Genomic DNA, 12,322 nt, shown 5'->3' with positions numbered 1-12,322 from the left:
GCCTTTTCACACACCTGGGGTCTTGATGCCATAACCTACGTGTTTGTCATGTGCATTTAAAAGTTGAGTTATTTCATCATCTAAACTTAAGTGTAAATGTATATCCCTGGACCTGCCGTGCAACATGAGAAATAAAACATTGCCACCACACTTGCATCTCTCTCTGTCCCCTGCCCTAAACACACGCCCCACCCTCAACAGAGATGATTGCTGCTGCTGCTGCTTATGTGTTTTTTAAAAATGTTAGTTACCGTGGAGCTATGTATCCCTAAATACATAGTATTATTTTGCATTTTTAAAAATTATAAATGGTACACAGATGTATTCATCACTTTTAAAATTCAGCATTGTTTGTGAGTCTTTGGGTTATGTGTAGCTCAGGCTGTGGCCTGAGTGGCCTCCAGTTTCTCCATCAGCCACTGCTGGACATTTTGGTGGTTTCCAGGTTTTTGCTCTTAGGTGCAGCACTGCTTTAAGCATCATTGAGCACGTCTTGAGCACAAGTGTGCGAGAACTTCCAGGTTGAAACTTAACGTACATTTCAGTTTTACTGGATGTCGGATTGCTGTCCAAAGCTCAGTAACTGAGCTCCCCTCTGCCCACTTCTTAACATTTAATGTTGTCAGAGTTTAATTTTTGACAGTCTGATGGGTACAAAAGTTTCAATTTACATTTCTGTACTAATCAGGTTGAGGATCTCTGTATCCTCAAAGATCCGTGTGTGTCTCCCGTGGGGTCCTCTGCTTTCTGCCCCCTCCTGGTGGAGGTCCTGGAGCTCCCGGCTCAGGGTCCTCAGTTGTGTGCTCTGCGGGGGCCCCAGTGTGCTTGTCCTTTTGCTTTTCTAATGACGTCGTGTGATGTACAGGCTACGTTTTAATGTCATTTGCTAATCTTTTCCAAAGATTTTTTCCCCCAAAGTTTTAAAATTTTGCTTTTCAAATTTAGTATATAATCTGCTTGGAATTAATGTTTGTGTAGGTTGTGATGTAGGGATCTCATCGTCCCCACTGTGTGCAGCCAGTTGTCCTAGCACATTTCCTGACTCATTCCTCCTTCTGCACGAGCCGCAGCACCACCGAGGCAGGGCTCAGCGGCCCGCAGGGCCCCTCCTACCGCCGCTCCTTCGCCTTCTCCTCTTCCGTGGCCAGAAGGCTAAGTCCTCAGCTAACCCTCCCCGCTCCTCAGCTCGGGTGCCCTGTGAGAGCTGTGCCTCAGGAGCGGCTGGAAGCAGTCTGCTGAGGAGGTCCTGGCTGAAAAGCGTCAGGAGCAGCTGGTGTGGCTGTTTGCCCCTCCCTCCTCCTGCTGGAATGTGCAGGTGACCCCCAAAGGTGCAGAGGCCCCGTGACCGCAGGGGCAGAAGTGAGCACCAGAGCTGGGTGGAGTGTGGGTCCTCAGGACGTCGCTGAGCTGCTGCCCCAGCCCTGGACTGTGAGTGCTAGGCTATTATGTGAAAAAATAAATCCGTATTTGTTCAAACTACTGAGTCATTGTTTTCCATTATTTGTGGCTAAAAACAGCTCTGCCTCTGTCCGCCTGTGTATATGTCAGGTTTTCTAACATGTAGAGGTCTGCTCTGGACTGCAGGTAATATTCACACACCCACTCTGTATCACCACTGTTTTAAAGCACTTGGACACAACAGAGAGCAAAAGGGACAGAAATCTGCCTCCGTGGAGCTTACAGTCTACTGGGGAAATCAGGTGAAATATATAAGTAAAATACAGTCATGTGCTGCATAACGATGTTTAGGTCAACGACAGAGCCATATACGATGGCAGTCCCATAAGATTAGTACCATGTAACCTAGGTGTGTAGTGGCCTATGCCATCTAGGTTTGTGTAAATATACTCTATGATGTTCACACAATGACAGAATCACCTAATGATGCATTTCTCTGAACGTATCCCCATCATTAAGCGACGCATGACTGTATACGCTATGTTAGGTGGTGCTTGTATTAGTTTCTTAGAACTGCCATAACTAAGTGCCACAAACTGGGTGGCTTTAAACTACAGAAGTTTGTCGTCTCACAGCTGTGGAGGCTGTGCTCCTTCTGACGGCTCTACGGGAGAATCCTTCCTCACCTCTTCTAGTTTCTGTTGATTCTCGGCAATCCTTGGCCTTCCTTGAGTTACAGGCTTATCACTCCAATCTCTGACTCCATCATTGCACAGCTGTCTTCACATCGTCTTCTGTCTGTCCCCAAATTTCCCCTTTTTAGAAGGACACCAGTCATATTGAATTAGCCACCCCCCATGACCTCATCTTAACTTTGTTAAATCTCCATAGACCCTATTTCCGAATAAAGTCATGTCCTGAGGTACTAGGGATTAGAACTTCAGCATGGCTTTTTGGGAGATCACAGTTCAACCTAGAACAGTGGTTAAGGAGAAAAAAATTAAGAAAAGGGGATAAAAAGAGTTGGGTGGAGATGGAGGAAGGCTGTGATTTGGCTAACAACCTGAAAGAAATGAAGGAATGAAAATTCATTGAGCCATGTGCTTAAGATTTATGCATTTTTCCATATACAGTATTTGAATAAATGTTAATTTTAAAATGTATGCATTTCAAAAAGGCAGCTTTTTGTAAGAATCTCATGATCAACATTTGGCATTCCTTGATTTCTGTCAACAATATTGACAATGCGTATGTGCAGTGAAATAATCTTTCCCATGGTTTTATCATGCTTCATTTCGATTTTCAATTTTAGTTCCATCAGAGACTAAAGGACTAATTAATTGAACAAATCTTTATTAATAAACTTCTAGTATGAACTAGGCAGGAGGCAGGGGATGCAGAGGTACAGTTCCTGCCTTCATGGAGTGAAAGGTAGATTGTATGATTCAGGATCCAGTCTGGAAACACACGCTGCACTAGGTATTTCAAACAGAGGGGCTTTAATATAGGGCACTGGTTACAGGGCTATGGGAAAGCTGAATGAGCCAAAAGGGGCCCTGAGGTATCGCAGAAATTCAGTGTAGGAAGCGGATACCTCCCAGAGGGAACAAAAGGAAGAGGTGATGTCACCAGAACCCCAGAGCTTGGAGTGCCTTTGGTTAGTGCTCAAACCTCTGAGAAGGAGGAACTTCCAAGGGAGGCACAGCCCCAGTCCGGAGGGAGCGTGGTACAGCTGGTGTTTCTGCTGATGGGCAGGGGAAGGTCTGTGCCACTGGTGGCTGCTGCTGCTGGTAGCCTTGGAATAAAGGAAGTCCCTTTTTCCAGCTTCCCCTTCCAGTCTCCATCCAATGTCAGAAGCCACCAGGAGGCCAGCTGGCTAAGAGCCTGGGAAACAGTTCTCCGAGTTCCAGAACTGGCATCCTACAACAGTATAGAAAGCTGGGCTTGCGGCTTAGAGACGATGGCTGAATACCCTGCAGACAGCAGGCTGCTGGGCGTGCGGCTGTCTGGAGGGTGGCATGCCAAGTTCCCGGGACTGGCCACCACTGCAGACAGCATTCACAGGGAGAGAAATCAACTTGGTGCCTGCATTGTGTTGGGTTTTCTTTTACTCAAAGCTGGACCTAATCCTAACTCATTCAAGTGGGGAATGGTGATTAGAGGGAGAGTCTATTATGTAGAAGGAGGGAAAGATACTAAATGGTTAAATTGGGAGATTTAGGGGAAACTTCACAGGTCAATGAGTGGGATCTTAGGGAGAGAGAATGTTAGGACTAACTTGCCTGAAGTCATGCGGTGGAGGTGACTGAATCATAACGAACTGGGTGGCTTAGGTCTCGTGCCTGTGCAATGGCACATCCTCATGGTCTCAGCTGATCGACTCCTTAGGAACTACTGCTCAGCTGAAAACTCCAGAAATCTGGACTCCTGAACCCAGGTCTCTTAGGATCCTGTGGGAGCAGTCTTTTTTTTTTTTTTTTTTGCTGAGGAAGATTCACCCTGAACTAACATCTGTTGCCAATCTTCCTCTTTTTGTATGTGAGCCCCTCCCACAGCATGGCCACTGACAGACGAGTGGTGTAGGTCTATGCCTGGGAAGTGAACCTGGGCCGCCAAAGCTGAGCATGCCAAAATTAACCACTAGGCCACTGGGGCTGGCCCAGGTGCAGTCTTAAGTAGCCTGTGCTCACCACCATCCCGGGAGGGGCAGAACAGGGAACCAACAGAAATTATTTGGGATTTTGGTTCCAAAATTGCTATTAATTTTTTAAATTACACAATTACTTGCTTTCTTGGTCTCTGCTCTCCGCGTCTTGTGTCCTGTGTCTTCCTTTTGCATTTTTTGGTTTTGTTTTGTGTAGCACATACCCTTTAGAAACTCTTTTAGAGATGGCTTGGGGTAGTATGAATTCTGAACTCTCCTCTGAAAATAAATATATTTTACCCTCATACTTGTGTTTAGTGTGGCCAGCTGGAAGTCTAATGTCATCTTCTGATTCTTGTTCCTTTTGAGTAGATTATTTTTCTTTCTTTCTGGAAGTTTTTAGGAATAGTTATCTTTGGTGATCTGAAACATCGTCAGGATGCGTCCAGGTTTGAATCTTTTTTCTTTTTTTTCCTCCTTGGCACTTGGGGGTCTTTTTCAATTTGAAGCTTTCTTCAGCTCTGAGAATTTTTCTTCTGTTATTATCATTTATTATTTACTCTTCTGATGACCAACTGTGATGGTTTTACACCACTATCCCAAATTCTTTGATGTTTCTCCCATCGAGAGGTAGGGTTGATGTTCCCTGGGAGGGTTTGTGATTACCTCCATTAGTGGAGTGTGGCAGAAGTGATTTGCTGTGACTTTGGAGACCAGGTCATAAAGGCCAGGCAGCTTCACCTGGCTGGCTGGGACGCTGACCTTTGGAGCCCTGAGCCACCGTGTAAGAAGCCCCACCACCTGAAGCGCCACGCTGGGGAGCCTCGTGCAGGCCTCTGGTTGACAGTCCCAGCTGGTGCCCATCCTCAGCCACTGGGGCCCAGGCGCCGGATGTGCGAGGGAAGAAGCCATCTGGGTTCTCATCTGGTTCTCATGAATCATGGTTCTCATCTGTCTGCTGTTCAAGTCATCCCAGCGGAAGCCCAGACATCGTGGAGTAGAGAAGAGCTCACCAAATTCCCATGCTCCTTCCAAATTCTCAACCCACAGAATCCATTAACACAAAAAATGATTGTTGGGTTACACCACTAAGCTTTGGGGTGGCCTTTTATGCAGCAATAGAAAATTGGACCATGCACACACCCCTGACCCCTCCTTGCCATCTCTTGGTTCTCTCCTTCTGAACTCCTGTTGAGGAGAAAGAGCATTGAAGTGGTCTCAGCCTTGGTCATCCTGTGGTCTTGTGCTTCCGGTTGGAACACAGACCTTGCCCACTGCAGGTGTGAACCTTTTGCCAATACCTCATGTCGACTCTACAGTTCAGATGCTTGACGTCTGGACTAAAGGCATACACGCCCCCTCTGTCAGCTGACCCTTGGGGACATGGCACCCAACTCGCCACCTCCCACTTCTTCCCACTGCAGCAGGCGGGGCCAGGGCAGTCCCTGCACATGCAAGGCCACAGGTTTGCAGTGTCAGGATAAGTGGCCACTGACCTATTGCACCTACTTTAATATACAGTAAACATGCTGTGCAACTACTAACCAGAGAAGTTCTTCAGAGCGGTGGGTGCCGAGGCCCAGGTCTTTGAAAAATGTGAGTGTTCCCCTTTCCAGTCTCAGGAAGGTTGGATGCAAACATCCAAATGATTGACATTAAGTTAGACCACGGTTCTCAGGAGGGGTTCTGTGAGTCCCCAGGCCTACTGAGCCAAACTGCTGGCAGTGGGCGTGGGAATCTGCATTTTAATAAGCACTTGAGGGGAGTCCTGTGTACCCCACAGGCTGCGGCACACTGGATTAGAGCCTTGTGTCGTGTTAGCATTCTGTAGTGGCTTACATAAACCCACCACAAAGCGAATTTGAAACCTATGATAATAATAAAACAATCCAAAGAAAGTATTGCTTTATCTGCTGTAGAATGAAACTGTGTATATTTCAGTATTCATCCTGGACACAAAATCCATTTGGTAATGGTGTTCCCTACTCTCCCTCAGGAAGCAGACAAGCACAGGATTGAAACTCTAGCGCGCGAAGCATTCATCTCCTTAGCCAATCTCCACGTAAGGATGGGTGCAGGGAGCAGGGTCAGTATAAGCCCCCAAAAGTGCCTCTCAGCGGCTCGTTCCTGCTAACACTCCAGAGTCAGATATAGAGTCATTTAGTAAGAAAATTCCCAAACTCTGAGGACAGATCCAATCAGAATTTTGATCTCATATTCTCTGTCTCAGAGACCCAGGGTCAAGAGTTCTCTCGGTTTTGAAGAGCACAGCCACGCTTGAAGGGCACTTCATCCGAGGGGGAGCCTGCTGGGTTTTTCTTGGCTGGTTTTTGAAGCCCCAAGGTTGTGGGTTGGAGCTAAATTTTAAAATCAGCCCTTGATTTTTTTTTTTTCCTCTGCACCCTTGAGCTGTCTGATTCTGGATTTTTATAAGGAGCCTCTCCCTTAAATCTACTTACAGAAATTGAAACCAGGGGCCGGCCCCGTTGCATAGTGGTTAAGTTCGGCGGGTTCCAATTTGGTGGCCCGAGTTTGCAGATTCGGATCCGGGGGCCAACCTACACCACTCGTCAGCCACGCTGCTGTGGCGGTGACCCACATATAAAAAGTAGAAGACGGTTGGCACAGATGTTAGCTCAGGGCTAATTTTCCTCATCCAAAAAAAAAAAAAATTTAAACCTGGAATGCAAAAATAAACTTTTTAGGATGCAGTCTAATTCTTAACGTCATTATTTGACTTCCTTAGGTTTCTGTTCATCCCTGCACATCATTTGGGAACAAATTTAATATCACCCAGAGTATGCACAGCAGTACAAGTTCCCTTAAGTAAGCCAGCTCACCATTCACGTGAGACAGACGAGCGAACCACGCCCTAGAAACACTTATGACTCTGAAAAAGGATGCTATTCTCTCAAAGCAGAAACTTACCATCATGTTAGGAACTTAATTTTTCACCAAGGAAAGAAAAGACCTTGCTAAAAACAAATAACTATGTGAGTTAATTGAAATGATTTACAGGTAGTATCAATTTTGTTTAGTTTTTATTTAAAAACACATCAAACAATATATGCAAGAATTTAAAAATCAAACATACCAAAGGCCCATGGCAACAACAAAAGTGACCATTCTGCTGTGATCCAGGAGCAATGATTTTCAACTTTCAGCTCTTTCTCCTAGTAGTTACTTTTGTATTTCTACATTATATGCCCGTGTTGCTTTAGTCTTAATTTGTAAATTTTCAGCATTATCTATTTACTTCCTCATATGATACTTGAGGATTAGCTCTTTTATATCCCACCTTCATTCCAACCTCCAAATATGATTGTATCCCTATTTTTAGCTAAATAAACGATCATGATCATTATGCAAATATATTCCACTCTCAAGCTAGGTACAGTGTCCCAATTATAGCGCCCTGACTGTGCGGCTTTGAAGTTTTCCTGGAGTTGACACTTACCTCATTTTTAACTTGGACTATTTGCCACATACAATTCCTCAGTTCTTTCTAAAGCTCCATTGCGTTGTCTTAGCCTCCTTTCCCGAACGTTCCTCCTCTGGCCCAGTGTGGCCAGCAGGCTGTGAGGTAGCCACACACCCATGCCCATCTTCCCTTCTTTGCCCCTCGAGTAGGAGCCACTTCTGGGGCTCACATCTCTCTCTTTCCAGGCACAGCTGCCTTGCTTTCCTAGAATAGAACTCTCAACCCTGGCATGGCCTTGGGGTCTCTTTCTCCTCCCAACTCTAAAATAACCACAGAACTTTAGTTAAGCATCCGCCTCAACCTGTTACATGCACCCAAACAGCTCCCATGCCACTCTTCCATGAACACACCATAAAGAAAATGCCTTAACCTACACAGTGTTGTATGTCAATTGTAGCTCAAGAAAGCTGGGGGGAAATTTACATGAAATTTTAGATAAATTTAGATAGTGACAGAGTGCAGTGGCTGTAGACACCTGGATGTGCTTGAATCCTTTCTCCATCCCTTTCTAGATGTAGGAAAGGAGCAAGTTCAGCTCCTTCCGTGTCACAGTTCATCTTAAACTGGGGATCATGTTATCGTCTGCCTCAGCACTGCTGAGAGTAATACAGACATGAACCGACATAAGTCACGGAGTTTAATTTCTGCCACAGATAGAGCATTCAATAAGTGTTAGCTGTTACATTTATTACAAATTATTCTCAGGCTAATTCTTTCCATTTAGTAACAGCCTATCCATATATGCAAATTATTTTTATGTCCTTCAGTAAAGTTTGTAGTTTTATGTCTAAAAATTTCTGAATATTTCTCATGACTTTCTAATTATTTTGTTGTATGTTTAACAAAATCTAGTTTATTAAATCTTTTTTATTTTCTGATTCCTCTTTTAAAAAACAGGAAAATTTTATTTTGAGTTAATTGGAATCCAACAGCTTCCTTACTTTCTAATCAGAGCAAGTGTATCAGCAAGATTAAAAAAAAAAAATTCATATCACCTGCAAACAATATAAGATTTTCTATCTAGAAGGAAAGAAAGAAAAGACCCACAAGTTTCATACATTCTCAATTGGGGGACTGATAGTTGTATCCCCAATATGTAATATCTCCTCCTCTCATCTTCTCAAAACCCAGATTTAACTTGGGGTGGCCTTTTCCAGCTCTCTTGCTGGTGGTGGTTAGGGAGAAGCTAGTGGGAGTCATTAGTGGCACTTCTAGAATGTTCTTTGAACGAGCTGGCTCAGCCAGAAGATCACCCTTCCGCCCGTGCCCCTCCTTCCTGGAATGTCCAGCTAATGTTTGGAAGTGCAGTGGCCACCTCGGACCATGAGGTGGACTTCAGGACAGACAGCCCATGCTAAGGATGGTCTAGAGAAAGGCAGAAGGGCCTGCTAGCCTGCGGCCACCCTACCAGCCCACACCCAGTGCTAAGCACGTCCTCTATGGGAGGGGAAAACAAGTCCCTACTTGGTTAAGCCACGGGCTGGCCTCTGTCACCAGCAGCCCGACTCCATTTCTGACTGATGCATGAAAGACTTCGATTATTTAATGAAAAGACCACTTTCCCTCAACAAAGATTCTGAAGAGTTCCAGTTAACTATGAAGTAATTTGCATTTATCCAAAAACGTGTCTGGGACCTACTTCTTCACTCAGAAAGGCTCAAGTCCTATTTGAAAGTAGACAAGGAATGGCAGCATTTTCATGGAAAGAACTCACGATTCTATCATCTCCAGCACGCCCTGAGTCTCACCTACGCCCTATTGCGTTTGCTCTATCGCGATGCCCTCATCCCGTGTCTGCAGGGCACCTGGGGGAGACAGGGCCAGTCCGCCTTTTGTAGCTTGCCTGGTTCTCCCGCAAGCCCTCCAGATGAGCAGGGGCGGGACCCCTGCCTGCATTTCTGCTTCTATTTCTGGTGCCTTCCCTGTTTCTGACCAAGTTATGCTCTAGCTTTTTTTTTTTTTTTTTTTTAAATCTCCTTCAGCAAGAGGCAGTGGAGGGACAGGACCCCCTCCCACAGATCTAGTTGGTATTTTCCTGAAGCCCCCTGCCACAAGTCTAGTTGGTATTTTCCTGAAGTTTTCCGGTGCTGTGCCCTCCAGTCCCCTGGAATGTTTGAGACCCGACTTGCTCTGCTCTGCCCCAGGATCAGCTCCTATTTGTAGAGCAAGTTACATGCGGTCCTCCCCAGACCACCGACATGAAAAACTGTGTCTCCTTTTAAGTTGGTTTCCTTGAGTGCTGTGCAGTGGAGTCACTTCCCATCTATTCTCCCAGGGGTTAACCTCTCTGAACAGTCTCATCCTGTGGGTTTTGTTTTTTTCCTGCTTAAATTTTCTGTCAATCTCTATCCAACTTCTAGAAATTTCTTTCAAAATTGTAGAGGCTGGCAATGCAATATCTAGAAATTTGTCTCAAAATTATGGGGGTCTGAACACACCCTCTACATGTTCTTTTTTTTTTTTTTTTTTAATGAGTTTAATGGAGTTTTTGGAGAGAGGAGAAGTAAATGTCTGTGCCTTCCATCAGGGTCTGGTCTGTATTTTTCTGGCAGTCAGTTCGGCTTTTCTTTGTGGCGTAGAGATGTAGTTGATTTCTGTAGATCGGCTCCCCCCTGGTAATTGTATAATTAGTCTTCAGAGGTGGAGCTTGACATGTCTGTATTAGATTAGCCTTATTCTATTGTTCAGATACTTTATTTATTTATTTATTTTTTGTGAGGAGGACTAGCCCTGAGCTAACATCTGATGCCAATCCTCCCTTTTTTTCCTTGAGGAAGATTGGCCCTGGGCTAACATCCGTACCCATCTTCCTCTACTTTATATGGGGCGCCGCCACAGCATGGCTTGACAAGCAGTGCATCGGTGCGTGCGCGCCTGGGATCCGAACCTGCGAATCCCGGGGCCGCCGCACTGGAGCACACGCACTTAACCCCTGCACCACTGGGCCAGCCCCTAGATACTTTATATTTTTCCTTTTTGTGGTTTGTGTGATAACCAGTGAGAAAAACCAATTGAAGTTATTTGTTTTAGAGTACTTTTGGTATCTTTAATAACTTTTTATTCACGTATAACATACATAGCTGGTTTTTTTAACTTTTTTTTTTTTTTCTGGAAGACATATGAGGAAGCCCTTGATCTTTTTTTCTTGATCTGCCTCTAATCTTTAGTCTACCCAGCTATACTTGTACAAACTGGAATGAAACCCTCTTTAAATGATATCTTGTTCCAACTGAATTAAATCAATCAGTATTAAGGAAAAATAGCCATTGGGATATCATATAGACTATAGGCTAATGAATTATCAGAAGATCTTAACAAGATGATTCTTTGAAAATATGACATATTGACTTGCCTTGTCTACAAAACTACCCAGAATAGTGGTCAAATGTTAAACTGTCTGTACCAAGTCACTTGCCTTTTTAAAAATTTTCAGTAAAATATACCTACTGTAAAATTGACCATTTTAATCATTTTTAAGTGTACAGTTGTGTAGCATTAAGCACATTCACATTGTTGTGCAACCACCATCACCATCCATCTCCAGAACTTTTTCATCTTCCCAAACTGAAACTCTATGCCCATTAAACAATAACTCCCCGTTTCCCTTCCCCTCAGACCCTGGGAACCTCTATTCTACTTTCTGTCTCCGAATTTGCCTATTTTAGATACCTCATATAAGTGGAATCATGTATGATTTTTTCGTCTGGCTTATTTCACTTCGCATGTTTTCAGGGTTAGGGTTAGGGTTTCAGTGTCATTAAGGTTAGCGTGTATCGAATATCATGGCCAAATAATATTCCATTGTGTGGATAAACCATATTTTGTTTATCTGTTCATCTGCTGACAGACACTTGGGTTGCTTCCACCTTTTGGCTGTTGTGAAGAATGCTGCTGTGAACTTGGGTAGACAAGTATTTGAGTCCCTGCTTTCAATTGTTTTTGACATCTACCTAGGAGTAGACTTGCTGGGTCATATGGTAATTCTGTGTTTAACTTTCTGAAGAACCACCAAACAAGTGACTTTCCTTTCCATGGCGCTGTAACTGTGTGCATGCGCTCAGTCAGAGTCTGTCCTCCTTCCTGCCAGGATATTGCTGGATAAACTGGACTTGTGACCGTGCCCGTGCCCACTGTGCCTCACTCACTTAGGGCTGGCTGGCTCGCTCTGAACACCTGTGGGAAAGTGCCCGTCCAGTGCTCCAGGAAGCTGTGATGTCCCAGCCTACAGACAGTAAGGAGGCCACTTCCTGGCAAGTCGGGCACGTAGGCAGACTTGGGGCTATCAAGAAAGGTGACACCCCTCTAGTTAAATGTTCTGTCCATGAAACCTGGTAGGGGCTAGTGTGATATTGAACTAGTTCCTGAACCCAAAATGGAGGAATGATAAGGACCGTAAAAAATACTTCGGGCATGACAGAAGTTGTAAAAAATATGACCACTGGGGCTTAAGCCCCAGCCTCAGTGCCAAGATCGAGTTTTGCCAGCTGCCCAAGGAGGCTCTAAGTATCAGAGAACAACTCTTGTTCCACCTCTGCAGAGAAGACATGCCAAACAGCACTGCACATCAAGGCAATTATACACATTCAAAAATGCGGTGAAGGCTCTCACCCTACTGGCGGAATTCTTGGTTCCCTGACATGTTCTCAGGACAAGCGGTTGGCTTCTCTGAGGAATAGTGTCGTTTTTGGCCGAGTTTGTATTTGCCCGAGGTACTCGCATGTACTTTTGGATCACAATATCTCATTGAGGAAATATTATTCAGCCTGAGCCAGTGCCTCGACAAGACAGACACACAAGTC

Source organism: Diceros bicornis, chromosome 1 (assembly GCF_020826845.1).
Source record: "Diceros bicornis minor isolate mBicDic1 chromosome 1, mDicBic1.mat.cur, whole genome shotgun sequence".
In the NCBI taxonomy this organism is placed as follows: domain Eukaryota; kingdom Metazoa; phylum Chordata; class Mammalia; order Perissodactyla; family Rhinocerotidae; genus Diceros; species Diceros bicornis.
Note: the sequence above shows the minus strand (reverse complement) of the source record.